Consider the following 5751-nt stretch of genomic DNA (forward strand, 5'->3'; position numbering starts at 1 on the left):
ACAGAACTCATTTCAATTTAGGGGTTCCCCGACAGAAGACCCCAACATGCACATCAAAGATTTCATCGAGATTTGCGACACTTTCAAGTTCAATGGAGTTTCTGAAGATGTTATTAAGTTAAGGCTTTTTCCATTCTCTCTGCGAGATAAAGCTAAGTGCTGGTTACATTCTTTACCACCAGGGTCTATCACCAAATGGGAGGATTTTGCTCAAAATTTCCTAACTAAATTCTTCCCTATAGCGAAGACTGCTGCAATCAGAAACCACTTACTCAATTTGCTCAACAATATAGAGAATCTTTATGTGAGGCTTGGGATCGCTACAAGGAGATGCTTAGAAAGTGTCCTCACCATGGGATGCCTGACTGGATGATCAATAACTGTTTTTATAATGGTTTGGGAGCTACTTCTAGACCCATGTTTGATGCAGCATCATGAGGAGCCTTGTGGGCTAAAAGCTACGATGAAGCTTATGAATTGATTGAAATGATGGCTGCGAATGAATACCAGAATCTTACTCAGAGACTATCTTAGGGCAAGATAGCAGGAATTCTGGAGTTAGATGCAGCTACTGCTATAGCTGCTCAGCTTAAGGATTTGATGATGAAGGTGGATTCTTTGACTAATTATGGAGTTAATCAGATCACTAGTGTCTATGAGCTTTGTTCTAGTGTGACTAATTATGGAGTTAATCAAATCACTAGTGTCTGTGAGCTTTGTGCTAGTGCCCATGAGACGGAGCAGTGTGCTATTTCTAGTGAATTAGCTCAATTTATGAGCAACTTTCAGAGGTCGCAGAAACATGTGCCAGCCACCTATCATCCTAACAACCGTAATCATCCTAACTTCAGCTGGAGCAATTCTCAGAATGCGACTCAACAACCTTATCAACAGTATCCAGCTAAGCAGTACAACCCTCTTGGTTTTCAGCAACCGCAATATGCACCAAGACAATAACTCCAGCTGCAACAGTCTAATGAAAAATATGAATTGGAGGAGTTGGGGCTCATGTGTAAGAGCCAAGCGGTTTCTATCAAGACCTTGGAAAATCAAATTGGACAAATTGCCAATGCCTTGCTAAATCATCAACATGGTACACTCCCTAGTGACACTGAAGTACCAGGAAAGAGGGAAGCTAAGGAGCAGGTTAAGGCAATTGCATTGAGGTCTGGGAAGGTTGCAAACCCTGAAAAATCTCAAGTTTCGAAAGAAGAAGCTGTCGCTGAAGAAGAATAGCAGAAGGAAGTAGAAGTGGAACCAATGAAGACTACTGTTGAACATACTCCTCATGAGGGTAATACAGGGGAGAAGCAGATCTATCCTCCACCTCCTTTTCCTAAGAGGCTGTAGAAGAAAAGGCTGGATAAGCAGTTTGAGAAGTTTCTGGAGGTGTTCAAGAAACTTCATATCAACATACCTTTCGCTGAAGCTCTTGAACAGATGCCTAGTTATGCAAAAGTTATGAAAGGTATTCTTTCTCGAAAAGTGAAGCTTGATGACTTAGAGACCGTTGCTCTCACGGAGGAATGCAGTGTTGTGCTGCAACAGAAGTTGCCTCCGAAGCTCAAGGATCTTGGAAGCTTCACTATTCCTTGCACCATTGGAAAAGTAGCATTTGATAAATGCTTATGTGATTTGGGAGCTAGCATCAATATGATGCCCTTGTCAATCTTCAAGAAGTTGGACTTACCTGATCCAAAGCCGACTTATATGACCTTGTAGTTGGCTGATCATTCTATTACATACCCACGAGGCATTGTGGAGGATGTTTTGGTCAAGGTTGATAAACTCATATTTCCTGCAGATTTTATAATTCTTGATTTTGAGGAGGATAAGAAGATTCCCATAATCTTGGGAAGATCATTCTTGGCTACGGGCCGAACCTTGATTGATGTGCAGAAGGGTGAGCTTACTATGTGAGTTCTGGATTAGGATGTAACTTTTAATGTGTTCAATGCTGTAATGATTGGGAATTTCACGACATCATTAAGAGAACAAAGTATGATTTTGTGGTGTAATTATAATTTATGTGATTTAATAAAGGGATTAAATTGTTTAAATGTGAACTATGTGTTGTTATGAGAATTGGAATGATTAAGTAAGTATCATATTCTAGTGACGTGTTAGTTGGTATAAAGAATTTATTGTGAAGCGTAATTGAAACGTTTAGCGTTGGGCCGTCAGGCAGAACGTGACCCGATACGCGAAATGGGGAGTAATAATAAAAAGGGAAATTTTGGGATCAGATATGAGTTGTGATGTATGAGTATGTGTTTACTTGTTTGTTTACATGATTACGTGATCTGTTGATTTTAAAAAGTGATTTAGGGGATTTATTTGATTTAAATGAGGTATATTGAACCTTTATGCATTTTTATAAAATTATCTGAATGTGGTTAAGGCGTGAAATTTGTTATGATGTCTTCAAAATAGTCCTAGAGACTTTCTAAAGATAGACAAATTTATTTCATGATCGGTGTATTTTAAATTGATTTAAGTGAGTTTTATTTCTATTTTGAGCGAAATTTTGTAAAATTCATAAAAAATAAACCGTACACTCAAAAATCATTTTAAAAAATATGGTTGGAAAGCTAATTTTGAATCCTATATTTTAAAATTGATATTACTTCCATTTTCATTTTTTCCAGAGAGAGATTTATAATATTCAAATTCATTTTTGGGATTTAGAATAAAAGAAATGAGAAGTGAAAATCAAATTATGGCATAATTACCATACTACCCTTGCCACACCATTATATAAACCACCCACCCTTCTCTTTTTCTTCTCTTCTTTCCTCACTTCTCTTCTCTCTCTCTCTCTCTCTCCCCCCCTCTCTCTCTCTATCTCTCTCTCTCTCTCTCTCTCTCTCTCTCTCTCTCTCTCGGCTCTCTCCATCTCTCTTCTCTCTCTCTCTCTCTTACATGCAACCTCAAAACATAGCTCAAATTCAAAGATCTACCCATCAATAATCATTATTTTCAGCCCACTATTCATTTACACTTTGCATGTAAGTTTCTAAGCAACTTTTCATAGCTTCATCTCTTTGGTCATATTCAAAAAAGTACAATTTCTTGGTATGTGATCATGAGGGAATATAAAAAAGTGTGTTTTGTGATTCTAAGGTTCCAAAACTCAAAGAGGAGACCCGTGTTTGGGCACTCTTGAGTTCGACCACCACCGGTCGTGATCAAGGGAGAGCCGGTGGGATTTTAGAAGTGTGATATTCTTAGTGCTATAATGTATTCTTGTTAAGATATAACTTGCAAGTTTGATATTTGATGGATTCTTGAAGTTTTGTAGCTGTATGAAGTTTTGTGCTTGGAAGATGGGATATAAGGTTTATTACTAGGTGATTTTGGTGTTTAGTTGAATGAAATGGGATGTATGTCACAGGAATCTATATGCATGTCACTAAAAGTCATTGCATGTTAATGTTCTAAGTTTCTTTTGGTCTTTAACATTTGATAGATTCGAATTTTCTTAAAACTTGTGTGGGAAAAATGATTTTGATGCGTGATAGTATGAATGGTAGCAATTAAATGGTTACAAGTGATTTGGTTGGTTTTGTGTTAGTGTGGGTTCGAATTTTTGTAAATAAAAAGGGGAGGAGTAGTTGTTTGCTTAAGGAAATTGAGGTTTAAGTATCAAATAATCTTTGGTCTTGATTAAAAGGGTTTTTATTTCGAATTTTCACTTTTTAAAAAGGGGTTTTTGATTTTAATTCAAGTTTATAAAGAATTTTGGTTTGAGGATTTAAACTTGCTTCGGTTTTCTTTGAACAAGGTTTTAAAGGATGAATTTTGGCTTCAACTAAAGATTATAAATGGTCCTTATACTTGCATGTCAATTTATGGTGTTGCATGTGATGTTTCTTGGGAAATTTGAATGGTATAAATTGAATTTATAGAAAATTAAGATGAATTATGTGCTTAAAGTGTTGCTTATGTGTTTCCATGAATTATAATGATGAATTGGAGTTAGATTTGGATGAAATAATGATTGCATGTTAAGATATGAGGTTGTAATTGACAAGATTAGAATCTAAAAGAATCGTTAGATTTCTTATTTGTGTTTTGTGATAAAGCCGAATGGATTATGGTTGTAAAAGTGATTGATTTGAATCCAATATCTTACCAAGTGAATGCAGGTGAGATTTCTAAAAATATTATATGGTTTATTTGTTTGTTTTGGTTCGAATTAAGTGATGTAAAAAGGGGGGGGTTAGTTGTCTTGATAGGATATTATATATTTGATATGTCAACTCAAGTATAGAGTTTGAAATACAAGGGTTTAATGCTATATGCCGTATTTGCATCGCAATGCGTGATCCGAAGTCTATTTGGTTAAAGTATACGGGTTTTGGTATAAACGTGCTTATATTTATGATTGAGTATGTATACTCTTAGGATATTGCGATAAAGGGAATTGTTAAGCGTTCTAGGAACGTCGAGTGAGAATCTAATTAGGGTTTAATTGTTGAATTTGTAGATTCGGAGCGTGAAGGCATTCAGGCTAGGAAAGGGAAAGGTATACTAGGTGGAAGTAGTTCAACCTCTGTGAAACAGGAAAGCGAATTCAGGCAAGTAACTCTACTTACTTGTGTAAATTGTTATAGAGAGGATATTTTTCATGCCATGTTAGAGTATTGAACTTTTATAGTGATATACCCCTATTATTGATTCTTGAGATGCCCTTTCATTGTCCTTGTGAACTTGTTATTGATAAGATTATTGTTCAAACCTTTTGGTAACCTTTTCTTATCCTGATCACCTGTTAATACCTTGAATTTATGTAAACCCTATAAGAACCTTTATGAACCCCTTGCGTATGATCCTTCATTCCTCTGTTTACCTTATTCCACGATGATCCTTAAAACTGTTTTGATTCCCTAACTTGTATACCTTGTGATAATTTGATTAAGATCCTTAGTATTGAACTTTGTTTACCTTTGATTTATTCACTTTCTTTGAATTCTTGAAATTGAACTTAAGAATGAGTTTCGACTTGAAAGAGTCTGAATGATTTCATATTCTTGGTAATGATAAAATGAATTTAGTAAAACCTTTCTTTTCCAACACAAAGTTTTCTAAATGAATTCCTGATGGATTGGATTTGAGACATAAGAGACTAGTGGGACTAGTCCAGTCATATAAGAGGCTAGCGGGGCTAGTCCGATTTAAGGCTGAAATTATGCCATAGGTACCTTAAAGACCAGATGGAGGTCAGTACGGGCTGATCACCCGTATTATTATTAATTAAAAGTTAAAGTAGTCCAATCAAGGGTTCCATAACTATTTAAAGAGGAATTGAATTCCTTATTCAGTAATTGATTCTTTGAAAATGAAATGGCTTATAATGTTTTGAAAAGCGTTGATTGTGATATTGATTGCATATAGCTTGTGAACCCTGATTTTGATCTTGATAATATTATCAATCATATAATTGATTCCCAATGATAAATTAATTCTTGCTTTCCATTTGAAAGATCATTTGAGATCCTGTTAATGAATCGTGATGAAAGTCGGCTTTCACCCTATCTTGAGTTTTGCTTCCTGAAAGCCCAAAGCCTTTCTTCATAACCCTTTCATAGCCCAAAGACAGAAATCTTCCACCTAGAGATGTTAAAGTAGAATGCCCTGAAAACAGAAATAATATATTGTGGATTTTGTATCGTAGAACTGTTATGTAGTTACTTGCTGAGTTTTATACTCATATGTTTTTGCTTTGATCTAACCATGACAGTTAAGCAA

At 35.6% G+C, this 5751-nt stretch overlaps 1 non-coding gene across 1 annotated transcript; it reads right to left on the minus strand.

Moving 5' to 3' along the window:
* Positions 1 to 253: 253 nt before the first annotated feature.
* Positions 254 to 359, minus strand: LOC141694032 (small nucleolar RNA R71). The gene has a single exon (XR_012563365.1). It is a non-coding gene; the product is annotated as a small nucleolar RNA R71 (small nucleolar RNA).
* Between the last annotated feature and the right edge of the window lie 5392 nt (positions 360 to 5751).

This window comes from Apium graveolens, chromosome 10, assembly GCF_009905375.1.
Source record: "Apium graveolens cultivar Ventura chromosome 10, ASM990537v1, whole genome shotgun sequence".
NCBI classification, from domain to species: Eukaryota; Viridiplantae; Streptophyta; class Magnoliopsida; order Apiales; family Apiaceae; genus Apium; species Apium graveolens.